General features: G+C 40.4%; 1 protein-coding gene and 1 long non-coding RNA gene across 26 annotated transcripts in view; one reads left to right on the top strand and one right to left on the bottom strand.

Annotated features, from left to right (window-relative positions):
- Nucleotides 1-14,162, bottom strand: part of RBFOX1 (RNA binding fox-1 homolog 1) — a 2,061,409-nt gene that overhangs the window by 922,374 nt on the left and 1,124,873 nt on the right. The gene's annotated exons all lie outside the window — the stretch shown is intronic.
- LOC109278459 (uncharacterized) lies at nt 2,422-12,849 on the top strand. Its single transcript, XR_002085672.2, has 5 exons — nt 2,422-2,528; nt 3,201-3,369; nt 8,369-8,483; nt 9,840-10,019; nt 12,519-12,849. It is a non-coding gene; the product is annotated as an uncharacterized LOC109278459 (long non-coding RNA).

The raw sequence follows: 14,162 nt of genomic DNA, 5'->3' as shown, positions 1-14,162 counted from the left end.
CTCTTCTAGGCTTGTAGATGGCCACCTCCTGACTGTGCCCTCATGTGGTCTCTTCTCTATATGCAAGGAGAGATCTCTGGCATTCCTTCCTCTTCTTATAAGGACATGAGTGCCATCAAGCTAGGACCCTATGACCTTTTAAATCTCCATTATCTTCCTAAAGGCCCTATATCTAAAAACAGTCACATTGGGGGTTGGAGCCTCAACATATGAATTTGGGGATAGGGTACAATTCACTGTATAACACTCATATTAGAGGGATCATACAGTGTCTGTGCTTTTGTGTCTGGCTTATTTCATCTGGCATGTCTTCATCTAAGTCTCAGCCATGTAGTAGCAGATGTCAGAATTTCATTCCTCTTTAAGGATGAAGAATATTCTATGTACACATTACATTTTGTTGACCCATTCATCCATGGATGGTTGTTTCCAACTTTTGGCTATGATGAATAATGAACATGGGTGTTCAAGTCCTTGTTTTCAATTCTTTCACATATATACTCAGAGGTGGAAGCTGGATGGAGTCCACAGGTGTCTTAAAGGATTAGAGGTGGAATATGAGAGAAAGACATAGGCCACGAACCATTCCAAGGTTTTTGGCCTGACCATTCTAGAATGGAGATGGGGGGCTATGGGTAGCAGAATAGTGTAGGGGTCTTCAAACAATAATGGCTTGGGGGTAAGTTAAATCTATAGAAATATTTATTCTCTCATTGATAAGTACTTTGGTCTATTCTGCTGATGCGTCCTTGGGAGAAAGTTGATTAAGTGGAAGGCCATTACCATGGTGATTTATTAAGCACAAGAAATTCTAGGTCTGTATGAATCAAGAATGGAACCTAAGGAGACAATATCATAAGGTGAAGGTTGTTTTTTTGTTGTTCTTGTTTTTTGTCATTTTGTGGGGGTTTTTTGTTTTGGGTTTTTTTTTATTGTTTGTTTGCTGGTTATTTTTATGTAACAGACTGTTTCAATATCTGTAAAATGAGACTGAAACAGTGAACAATGATTGAATGACTCCTTGGTGCCCAGAACTGGGCAGGTGTTTTTCATACTTGTCTCTAAGCTCCCCACAACCAAGCAAGGTTGGCGTTTTTAGTTTTACCATAAAAATATTGACATGAGTGATTAGGTAACTCATCCTAGGTCACACAACGACGGAGCATAAGTCTACACCTGGAAATGGCTCCTACACTAGGCACTTTCCACTCTTTCAGGTAATTTTATTTTGTTTTAGTCAAGGTGGTTGGTCAGTATGGATAATTCAGGCCCTATGTCTCATTATGTTCCTTCCTTTTTTTTTTTAAGTTTATTTTATTTTTGAGAGAGAGAAAGAGAGAGTACACAAGCATGAGTGGGAGAGAAACAGAGGGGTGGGGGGAGAGAATCCTAAGCAGGCTCCAAGCCATCAGCGCAGAGCCTGACATGGGGCTCCAACCCACAAACCATGAGATCATGACTTGAGCCAAAATGAAGAGTTGGATGCTTAACCGACTGAGCCACCCAGGCATTATTTTCCTTTCTATGCAGAGGAGGGACATCTAAAGCAAAATTATCTAGAGAAGAGGCACCGTTGTGATTCTCAAAGCATGGTCCCCATAACAGCAGCATCAGCATCACCTGAGAACCTCCAAGAAATGCATATTCTTGGTCCCCACCCAGACCTAATGAAGTGATCCCTGCTTTAGCAATCCCTCCAGGCATTCTGCTAGGGGCTAAGGCTGAACAGTGTCATGACTAGCAGTTCATGCTGAAGCCAGACTCCTGCATCCCAGGTGTGGTGCCATAACATGAGAGCTGTGTAGCTTAGGCAAGTGTCTCTACCTTCCAAAATGCCAGTTGTCTTATCTGTAACATAGGGGTAATATTAGAAACTAGCTATTCAAAGTGGGGTCTGTGCCCCAGAAACTACAGCATCACCTGGGAGCTTGTTAAAATGGAGTATCTCAGGCTTCACCCCAAATAGACTGAATTAGAATCTGCATTTTAACAAATGTGTAGACTGGGGCGCCTGGGTGGCTCAGTCGGTTAAGCGTCTGACTTTGGCTCAGGTCATGATTTTTCTTGAGTTTGAGCCCTGCATCAGGCTCTGTGCTGACAGCTCAGAGCCTGGAACCTGCTTCAGATTCTGTGTCTCCCTCTCTCGGCCCCTCCCCCACTCACACTCTGTTCTCTCTGTCTCTCAAAAATAAATAAACAATTTTTTTTTACTTAAAAAATGTGTAGACTGAATGACTGTGTTCCCCAAAATGCATATGTTGAAGCCGCAAACCCCCAGGGTGACTATATTTGGAAATGGGGCCTCTAAGGAAGTAATTAAAGTTAAATGAGGTCATAAAAGGGGGAACTTTATCTGGTATTTTAAGAAGAAATACCAAAGAGCTTGTTCCCTCTCTCTCTGTATCCATGCACAAAGGAAAGGCCATGTGAGAACACAGAGAGAAGGGGCCATCTCTGACCCAGGACTAGTACTCCCCAGAACCTGACCTTGCTGCCTTCCTGATTTTGGACTTCCAGCTTCCAGAACTGTAAGCAAATACATTTCTCTTGTTTTAAGTCTCTCAATCTGTAGTATTTTGTTATGGCAGCCTAAACTGACTAAGGCAACGAGATTCCCAGATTATCTGCAAAGCCCCAGTCTTGGGGTCATGGGGTCATGGTTTTCTCACCACACCCCTATTTAATCGCTGAGGTCTTTGATTGACCCTGAACCTTTACTCTTACTAACAACTCTCTTGGAGTTCCTCCACTAAGACACATAGTGATTAACTCAGTATGGGAGTGATGAAAATCATGAATTATTTTTAAACCCAGGAGATGCCATCTAGAAACAAGGCAAGATAAAGCAGTTCCTCATCTGTTTTATGCTATTCTGACCGGGGGAAGTATGCATTCCTTTCTTTCCTCCAGTGAAAATATGTGGAGTGTGCAGGGAAGAGTCCATATCCAGTTTTGATTTCCCCACAAAGAAGTGGGAGGTGTTAATCAACTAACTAACGAAATCAAGAAGCCAAAGGCAAGTTTTTGTTTTTAATCTGCCACCACGGACCCATGCAAGTGACTGAAAAAAGCCATCTGGCAGAATCAGAGCTCTTGCCATCTCCCTAAGATTATTCGATTTATTCTTGTCAGGATTAATTTACTAAACCCATGCTGGATTTTTTATTTAGATGATATTGTTGGTTTGTCATGCACTGCAGATCTACACGGGAGGCACCACAGGGGACTGCGCTTGCTTCTGAACAATGTTGGGCTCAAATTGGAAAAATGTCACTTTGGCGGGAACAAATTATTGTTCCGATCGCTCCTCGTAGAGCTGGTGTCTCCGGATGGGCTCCGACCTGACCTTTTCCGAACCAGAGTAGTCGAGTAAGTACTTCAGCCCCATTTGATGACTTCACTAGGAAAACAGCTCAAGTACTTAAGTGTTAAGGATGAATTTGGAGGCATGGACTCATCACTAAGCAATCAATTTCCCCACAGAAGCCAGCCATTCTCCTTTCTGTAGTTGGAAAACTCCAAACAGTGGCTTAATCACTGGCAACAGATAGGATTTTCTACATGCTAAGGAGTCACACTGTTTGGGTTCATATAACTGAATTCCCTGTATGTAAAATAAGGAAAATGATAGCCACTTCATTTGTTGGGAGGCATATCTAACACATGCAAAATCTTAGCATATGTCAAGTCATGGATAAATGTTAGCTATCATTGATGGCACCCTCCAAGTGTCTTTGTGAGACCTGGTTCTGAGCAGAGTATTGAGAACTTAAAAAAAGTTTCTTCTGAGTTCTTCTGGCTTTTAGACATCAAAGCACTTGTGTATCTGTTCTTTTCAAAAGCCGTTCTCTCTCCCCAGAGAAACTTAATTTCTTCTGCATTTTGTATGGTAGTTGTTTCTGATGATTTTTGTAGGTCAGGGATATTTATGCCCACAATTCAGAGAACCATCATCCTGTATCATACATTAGCACCATTCACAGCTCCGAAATGCCCAGAAGTTAAAGGTCCCTGTGAACAGGTGGGGATAAATGTCTGCCAGTGAGATTCTGGAGGCCTCCAAGGATTTAGAAGCAAGGAGTCTAGAGTGGGTGGAATACTAACTCTCAAAAGATATGTCCATGTCCCAAACCCTGGAATCTGTGAATGTGACCTTCTTTGGAAATACGGTCTTTGCAGATGTAATTAAGCATCTTGAAATGAGATCATCAAGGTTATCTTCATGGACCCTAAATCCAATGACAAGTGTCCTTTTAAGAGATAGAGAAGAGATATCCATATGAAGACAGAAGCAGAGACTGGAGTGACAGAGCCACTAGCCAAGGAGTGCCCGTAACAACTGGGAGCTGGAAGAGGCAAGGGAAGCATTCACTCGCAGAGAATCTGGTAGGAGGTAACCCTGCTGACAGAAGATGAAACCATCCAGGGGCACCTGGGTGGCTCAGTCAGTTGGGCATCCAACTTCAGCTCAGGTCATGATCTCGTGGTTTGTGGGTTCAAGCCCCGCATCGGGCTCTGTGCTAACAGCTCAGCGCCTGGAGCCTGCTTCGTATTCTGTGTCTCCTTCTCTCTCTGCCCCTCCTCACTCATGCTGTGTGTGTGTGTGTGTGTGTGTGTGTGTGTGTGTGTGTGTGTGTCTCTCTCTCTCTCTCAGAAATAAACATTAAAAAAATAAAAATAAATAAGATGAAACCATTCACCCTTAGCATCCTTAAAGATTTGAGTTAAAATTATTCAGGGGGGAATGACATGGGAAACAAAGGCAGAAGGAAATGAAAAATGAAATTAAATTTTATAACCCACAGCCCATTGACAAATACTTGAGGCAGGCAAAGTAGAACATTTCTCCAGGAACCCCCTACTGTCTTCAAGTTAATGCTTTGCTAGAGGGAAAAACAACCTTAGCTTGACAATAGCTAGTCCATTAATATCCTGTGAGTCTTCTTTAGCATATGAAAATCCCTTTAGGAACTTGCCCTTGACTTTACCTCCCCCAACTCCCAAGTATATAATCAGTCTCTCCTCACAATCTTGGGACAGCTCTTTCTGCCCAAGGGTCTTGTCCCTATGCTTTAATAAAATCTTTTTGTATCCTAGACCTCTCAAGAATCCTTTCCTGGGTGCCTGGGTGGCTCAGTTGGTTAAGCGTCTGACTTTGGCTCAGGACATGATTTCATGGTTCATGAGTTTGAGCCCTATACTGGGGATTTGGGCAGAACCTGCTTCAGATTCTCTGTGTCCCTCTCTCTCTGTCCCTCTCCAGTGCTCACTCCCTCTCTCTCTCAAAATAAATAAATAAACATTTAAAAAAAGGAATTATCTTATAAGTGGAAGAAAAAAAAAGGAATAGTTCTTTCTTGGCCATTGGCTCCAGACCTCCACCACCATGCCAAAACCCCATCGTTGATTTCAGACTTGTGCCCACCAGAGCTGTGAGAAAACACAGTTCTGCTGTAGTAAGCCACAAATTTGTGACAATTTTTTACAGAAGCCATAGGAAACTGATCAAGAGCCTCAAGGAGCTTCCGGTGTAAATCTCTCTTGATACTTGCCTACTCACCACTGAGAAAAGAAAGGCATGATCCAGGGACCACCCCATGAAAGCCAACCCCTAGGGAAGAAAAAAAAAAACCATTTACACAGGCGATTCCAGTGCAACTGCATGCTGTTATGACCACAGGCCCTTGTGTTTTCAGAAGACAGCACCTGAAATCTATGTTAATGATTTCAGGTATCAACCCTGGAAGGGCAATATAGAGAAAAGACTAGGCTGCTTATATTGGACTAAGAGTCAAGTATGGTCAATATCTCTAATGTGGCATTGTTCTCCTGGGCTCAGATAATCACCAAGTCCCAGAGAATATTTCAAAGGAAATACCTATAGCTTAAAACATCTCTCTAGAGCTGGAGGACCAGGATTCACATGACAAGCCCAAATAGGGTTTATAATCAACTACCCTTCTACTGGGGGAGAAATCCAGATGTTTTGTTCTTTCTCTTCAAATGGGACAAACGCTATGACAAGATAGTTTTAATATTAAGAAAAAAATATTTTCCAACACCACACTCCAAAAAGAATCCACAAATTCATTTTAAATTCTGAATTAACATTTTACAGGGGAGGGAAAAATAAGTTTGCCTCTACCCTTCTGGGTTCTTGGCTAATATCCCCCATAATAAAAGATTAACTACAGAAAAACAAACAGAAGTTTAAACAGAAGTTTATACCTTCTGTATACACAGGACATACCTAGGAAAACTGAGTAACTCTTAAAAGGTCCCCAGACATCACCTTAGCTAACATCTTCAGCTAATGACAAAAACAAAAAGTCAGGTGGGAAGTTGACCTCAGTCAAAGCACAGGAAACAAGTATAAGGTTGGTATGCAATTTAAGCCACTGCCTCTTGATCAGAGTTTCTGGAGACTTAGACTCATCCTTTACTTCCTGGTACAGGGAGGGAGACACCCTTACAAATGGAGATTTCGCTTATAAATGTAAATTTTTTTCTCACAAAAGGGCATCCTCTCTCTTTTCACAGATTCTTTTGAGTCAGGAGCCTCCCTAAAGTAAACATCCCTAAATAATTCTTATGCCAAAGAGGCATATTTGGGGGTAGTACCTGCTCCCTTTCATTTATATATACTTTACTTTTCATTTATATATACTTTTACTTTTCATTAATGATATAAGATGAACTGAAATCTATCTACCCTCTATGCACTTTATGCCTTCCTCAAAGCCATATTTTGTCCTTGCATCTGAATGTTTAAATCTGTATTCTAAATATAATCGACTCATTTAAAGATAATGATTGTGCCCCAAAATTTTTGAAAAAAAAAAAAAAATGACTGTGTTGTCTTGTAACCATAGTTAGTACAAATTTGTAGTCATGTGTGCCTTGCTGCCAGATTCTTCAGTCTGTGTTCACTCAGCTCAAAAGACCAAGATTCAAATAAGGTTACTTGAATACATAAAGAATAGCATAAAACGTTTCAAGTGACATATTTTATCCACTGCATGCAAGGTCTCCATTCACAAATTTGCTCAGCCCCTGCAATCTCACATATGGCCAGCAGATGGAAGCAAATAACTTCGCAAAATACCAAAAGCACCTAGCAATGTACCACAGCATCCCATTCGTGGGGTCTGTACACGTCTTGAAATAACACAATCTATCTGCTCCCTCAAAACTTAAATCTCAATGACTGTATGCTTTAATCAATAAGCTTGAATTACTTACCAGGGATGTGATCATTTGAGGAGGCATTTTATTATTACGTGTTTAAGAAGGTTCAGTGTGATCGAGATCCCTGTTTCAACGCACACGATAGTCTAAAAAGTTTCAATCTAAATGTGAAGACTGAGACTTTATTTCAGAGCTATTTTGCATGAATTCATACAAATGGCAAAAATAATGTATGTAAACTAAGTTCTCGACATAAATCCATTCAACTAAGAGAGTAGAATCTACTTTAGTTGGCTAGCTCAGAATGCAATGCTGTTGACTTTATAAATGTCTGGAGGAATTTTATGTGTGTGTGTGTGTGTGTGTGTGTGTGTGTGTCTGTGTTTGTGTGTGTTTGGCGGGGGGCAGGGGTGGTTATGGGATATTTTCGTTGGGAGAGAGCTAGCAGGAAAAACCGGTAAAGCCCAAAAGACCACAAAACAATTCCCAAATGCAGCCTTTCTGCGAATAAAGATAGCAAAGCTTTCATCTTAAAATTGTGACTTCCCTTTTTGAGGAGAGCACCCTCACCCCCATGAATTATTTTGTTCTCTTCATCCTACGCTTTTTTTGCAGCTTAGTTATCAGGGGACAAGAGAGAGTTGGCAGGAACCCTGGCAGCCCAGGGCTGCTGGCTCAGCACACTTAAATTTGATACTGAGGAAGGCAGCCCCCTCTCAGGTAGGAGCAATATGTCACCAAGGTAAGCTCATACCAAGGGTCTGTTTGCAAATAAGAGCTATGCATTGGCATCACAGCAGGGGCTTAATGAGAGCGCTTTTAATTAACTGTAAAAGTAATTACCCATATTAGATGTAAATCACACTTGTTTTTACATGAGGTGAATAATTTTAGTGCAGCTTTTAAGAATAATACTTCTGGAGGGGTTGTCAGCTGCACTGGCTCTTAACAAGTCCACGTGTTTAAAAACAGTATCTAGGAGGAAAACACCAGCCCAGAAAGCCTTGGGTTTGTCACCTGGCTTGTGCCAGCTTTGCAGCTTCTCTCTTCACTTCTATGAGGCCCGCCGCTAAGAACACCCTCTCCACAGGTGCCTGGGAGAAACACCCCCACTAACACTTACAAATCCTGTCAGGTTTTTGTTCTGTAACGTTTTGTTTTTTGTCTTCTTGGCTATTAGCCTCCTGGAAGATCCCCAGCACTTCCACTGATGGGTTCTTGTGCATAATTAAGGGATTCAGCCGGAAACATATGAACCAGAGGGAAGATGAAGGAAGAAGCCCAACAGGCCACTGGTGAGCGTCTTCCCTGAGCTAAGGCAGATACTGTCCAAAGGACAAAACAGATTCCTAAGGAGAAAGTACAGGAGCACCCAGCCCAGGCTCACAGGGGTCCCGGGGGCCTTCGGGGAGGTAAGGGATTGCACCCTAGAGTTCCAGGGCAGCACCCCTGATGCAGGCAGATGTCTGCATGAGCAGCACCAAAACAGAAAGGCAGCTCTCCGATGGACTTATAAAAGGTAGGAGAAAAGATGGTGGTCAGGGCCGGGAGGGAGCAGAGGGAGAACTTCTTGAGTGGGAAAGTGTGCTAAGATGCCATCCTCTGGGCTCCTGAAATTTCCCTGACTTAGGAAAAGTGTGGGGTGGGCCCCTGAACCTCCCTTTTGAACCACAGAGAGGCATAAACAGCCAGGATGGAGTTTGCAAATACAAAATTACTGGGTAATTATTTATACTTTGATAGGCACCTTCATTAAGGGATTTGAAGATGCAATTATCAAATTGAAGTTCAGTGCACTCCAGTTAGGCAACAGAACTGAACATCAGGAAAGCAGAATGAAGGCAGAAAGGGGAGTTTAAGCCCTGCCCACCGAGTGCGCCAGCAACTTGGGTGTCACTCAAATCCTTTTTAAAAACAAACCTGGCCTTCCATTTGAAGAGCATGGCTACCATTGTGATTGTTTTCCTGTCTATAGCTTCCTTTGGGTTTTGGTTGCTGCTGTGTTCTTATTAATGCTCATAGTTGATCTCTGCCTTAAAACAACCCCAAGAGGGGTTTAGAGCAGGAAATGTACTGGTTTGATATGATGCCCTGAAAACTTAATCTGGTTCAAGGTCAACTGAAAGAGCAACCAGACCTGGATTTTTTGTCTCTCACAAGGAGCTTTTTATTCCTTACTACAGGGACACACATGTTTTCCCAATGTCTCAAACATCTGATACAATGTAGCTATTTCCCACATTGCCTATATAAAGGATTCAAATTAAGAAAAAAAAAAAAATAAAGACTATAGCTTGGTTCTTAATTAATATACCAACCTCTTGAGGAAATGTGACACAGTGAACATTCAGCTGTACTAAGAAAATGAAATAATTCACAATGATATTTGAGGGCAAACGCAATGAGAAGTTATATGATTTTTTTAAGTTTTATTTTAGAGAGCGTGCACAAGCAGGAGGCGGGTAGAGGGGGAGACAGAGAGGGAGAGAGAATCTTAAGCAGGCTCCACACTCAGCGTGGACAACAATGCAGTGCTTGATCCCATGACCCTGGGATCGCGACCTGAGCTGAAATCGAGAGCTGGACATTCAACCGACTGAGCCACCCGGGTATCCTGAGAGGTTGTATTATAATTTTCTCTCCATGTACAGATACAAACACACAAGACAGAAGCCACGAGAACCAGTCTACCTTGCTTCAAATCCTACCTCTGCCCCTTAATAGTTCTGTGACTTCATGAGGCAACTTATCTGTGTCCTCAGTTTCCATATTTCAGAAAATGGAAGAAATGTCAGTCCAGATACCATCAGGCTGGTGTTAGTATAAACAAAGTAAGTAAAGTGCTGTCATGAAGCCAGAGGGGTCAGAAGTGTTTTTTATGATAAGTGCAATTTTTAAATTTTATTTATAGTATATATGTATATTCATTAGATACTATTCTGCATATTAGATAATTTTATCGTAATTATTCTTCTTCCTTCTTTATGTAAGATGGTTCTAAACACTGCCTGAATTCTTCTGTGTCATTGCTATTTCTGTCCATGAAATGGACCCCTAGTGGCAACAAAAATGGCAATTTCTAAGAGCACAAGTCTCCTGGGAATTGATGCTAATAGATGGTCTATCTCAACATCCACTAAGTCACTCTTGCAAGGAACTTCACACTACAGTGACTACACAAAACTACTTAACTGAATATTTATTCTCCTTGTAAGAATCGTCAGATATTCCAGAAACACATCCAATGGTCAAAGCAGGGATTATGTCAATTAGCAAACGTATAACACAACTGAAATTCAACCGAACTAATGCAAACTCTCTAAAAAAAAAAACAGCATGCTGTGTTACCTCATAAGTATACAGAGATGAGTTGCCAGTTTCCAAGAAGTGGCTCTGTTCTAATACATTGACAAAGCTTTGCTGATTGCTGGATGGAGCCACGGCTCTCCCAGAAAAGTGATGTTTGCAGCATTCCTTTGGGCTGTAACAGTCCTGTCAACCACAGTTTCTTGGGAAGCAATATTTTCTGTCCCCTGTGACCTTGGTTTGGCATCTCACTTTCTGGTAGGAAATGGATAGTAGCCTTTTCAATAAGATTAAGTAATCAACTCTTTGTTCCAGGAATACAAACTTTATTGTCTACAGCCTAAGTCATCTACAAATGGTTGTGATTACTTCTACTTCTGCTCAAGCTAAATCAGCGTGGATTTGGAAAAGATACAGATATCTCTTTTTTTCTGTCAATTTTCTACACTGTGGAATGGGTGTTATGAATGAGACAACATAAGAGGAGAAATGGAAAAATTTGCTATTACAAGGCTGAACATAATATAAACTTGTGTAATAGAAAAGCTATTCAATCTGTGTGTACATATCCTCACTCATCAAAAAAACATACAGAGATCTTGGTTTAGCTTCCAGTGGAACATTCCTAAATTTGACAATATGGATCTAAAAGTTAATATACCACAAAAAATTTTTTAATCTTATTACACTGAATGTGTACATCTAAATATGTGGACCCTGAACTTCAGATCCCCAAGACTAAATTTAAAAATCACCAGAGAAAGAACCACTTAAGCTTTTTCAGAAAAATGAAATAGAAATATGAATGTAAATGTTCTTCCCCAAGCCATGTGATTTATTAGTAATCCATTCTGCAAAACACTCCTATCAATTCTCACATGAGTACAGGAAAAAATGTACCTTAAAAGAGACAGTTTAGGATAATTACATTTCTCTGCTTGTTCATCTTTTTCCCCAAATGCCATGTTTACTTGCAGAAACTGTCATTTGCTTTTTATTCACAAAAAGAGAATTAAGAATATTCCCTCTAAAGTTTTGATTACTTTCTCTTTTGCACTGGCCGTCCTATACAGTTAGTAGCATATAGACACTATGTTGGGAAAGAGTAACAAAAATCTAAGCTATCCCTCAGGATGTCTTAAATACCTCAATTATCCACACTGGCCTGGGAATGAGGTAAGAAAAATAAGCTCTCTGTGGCCAACCAAGAAGGCTACCTCTTTAAAAACAGAAACTTTGTCATTTAACCACTCTGGGTGAAATCCCTAAAAAATGTGTTTCACTGTCTCCACTTTCTAAAGCATGGAGAGTTGCTTCTGACATTGCAACTTGGTACAATACTAACACCAGGATGCTAACCTTAGAAAGTCTTGCCCTCCTTCTAAATAGCCCCATGTCTCTGTCCTATGTTGTGTTCTTGAAGAATATGCAGACCTATTTCAGTGTTATTCTAATGCCTGCCTTCATGCTCAGTGTACTTCCTGCTGTCATTTCTTTTAATTTGGTTCTAGATTCACAATCAGTTACCTAGGGTGTGCTTTCGAGTTTCAATCTTTTTAAATACTGAAAGTTAAATACATGTTCTGGTGTTTTCTCTGTTTGTTTACTGACTTTGACATTTGTAAGCTTCAGATGATCAAATATAATAGAAATCTGTCTGGTTTCTGGTGCATTAATTAGAAGATGACTATTTTTTTAAATATTTATTTGCTTTTATAAAAGTTCAGATGCATTGCATATTGACTTAAATGCATGAGCTTGACTTTTCAAGTTTGTTTAAATAGTTGATGTTAGGTGGAATGTATAAATGAATAAAACTAAATTTGCTTTTGGTATCATAACTACCCCAAACCCATTTTGAATTGGCAAAGAGCATGGGGCTACTTGGATTTATTTAAATTACAGGGAAAAGAGTCATGCTTTGACCAATCCCACCTCCTCTCCTAGACTTATTCTATGATGTTCCTCCCCAGATACTGCACTCTGTGTGAATCTATTCTTAAATATTTTTTTTTATGTTCCAGAAACTTGCCTCACTGTGCCCCCTCAACCTGAATCACTCTCCCTCTGCTGACCCAACTACCTGCTTACCAAAGCTCATTTCACCTCCTACTCTGCTCTGCTACTCGGGAACACACTGCTCTCTTCGGGACCATGCTCTCTACCTGCAGTTCTAATGCAGGACCGACTTCACCTGGATATTTCCAGTATTCTTTATACATGCCTGTCTCTTTCATGACATTATCAGCTCCTCAAAGGCAAGGGTACCAAAATCAACAACTAGCTTTCTTCCAAAAATGTAATTCTTAGTGATAAAATATATATAATTATTATAAATATACATATAATATATACTATATAAATAAAATACAAAATATAAAAATAAAATATATAGTATGTAATTTATGAATATATTATTTTATATTCACATTTCATATTCATTTAATATAAAATAAATATATAATATTTGATAAATAAATATATATTATACATCATATATATGATATATAGTATTAAATACATATATATTACATATATTATATATATGTGTGTGTGTATATATATATATATATAATATATTTACATAGGATTTCATTCACTGAATCCCATGAGGCAGGCACAGTGATTAATCCCCATTTTAAAGAAAACAAACTCAAGCGAGGTTAGGTTTCTTGGAAGGTCACAGCTGGTAAATGTTGCCTCTAGAAGGTAAACGTGGTTTATTTCACCCAAAAGCCAGTGATCCTAACTACTTAGCTGATTGGTTTTCCTGTTACACTTACCCCCATTTTCTAAATTTTTTTTTAACGTTTATTTATTATTGAGAGACAGAGAGACACAGAGTGTGAGCAGGGGAGGGGCAGAGAGAGGGGGAGACACAGAGTCTGAAGCAGGCTCCAGGCTCTGAGCTGTCAGCACAGAGCCCAACTCGGGGCTCGAACACATGAACCGTGAGATCATGACCTGAGCCAAAGTCGGTTGCCTAACCAACTGAGCCACCCAGGAGCCCCAGCTTACCACCATTTTCTTAAAACAGTAACCTAGCCCACAGAAAAAAAAACTGTGTTTAGTGAAGTTACTGAAAGCACAACAGAAGGCAGTTTTGCTATTTATTTGCTTTCCTGACACTTTTGAGCTTCCATCAATGAATCAGTACATTTGGTGTAACAGAATATATGAATGCTTGTGTGTATGTGTTTGTGAGAAACGCATATAAAGGGTTCAACAAAGAGCCTGGATTTTAAAGTCACTCATACATATGCCCAATTACAATCTTCACTAACTGGCTTGAAAGCAAGAAATACCATGCATTCCTGTAGCCAGGTTAAAGTGTGTACACATTTAAACGCTCAAGAACACCTTTCCACCTACCTGTGGAAAATCAGTCTTTCTTGGTTTACAGCTACAAACAGCGTTCTGAACATATGACCTGTCCTACCATCCCCACACCGACACTGGGGCACTCACAAGCTTTGTCTGTAAGATGCATAAAGCCATTGCAACTTTCCCCCACGGGCTGAGAAAACACAGGCCCTAGGGAAGAAACTGGGCAATCCCAGAAAAACACACCAAGATTTTGTATTCCGATCTCACCCCCCTTCCTTTTTTTTTTTTTTTTTTAAGTAACCTCTGCCAGGACCCTGAACAACGGGAAGCTCTCAACCTAT

Source organism: Panthera pardus, unplaced genomic scaffold (genome assembly GCF_024362965.1).
Source record: "Panthera pardus isolate Hobbes unplaced genomic scaffold, ASM2436296v1 HiC_scaffold_5, whole genome shotgun sequence".
NCBI lineage: Eukaryota > Metazoa > Chordata > Mammalia > Carnivora > Felidae > Panthera > Panthera pardus.
This window is presented reverse-complemented; position numbering and strand designations above follow the sequence as displayed.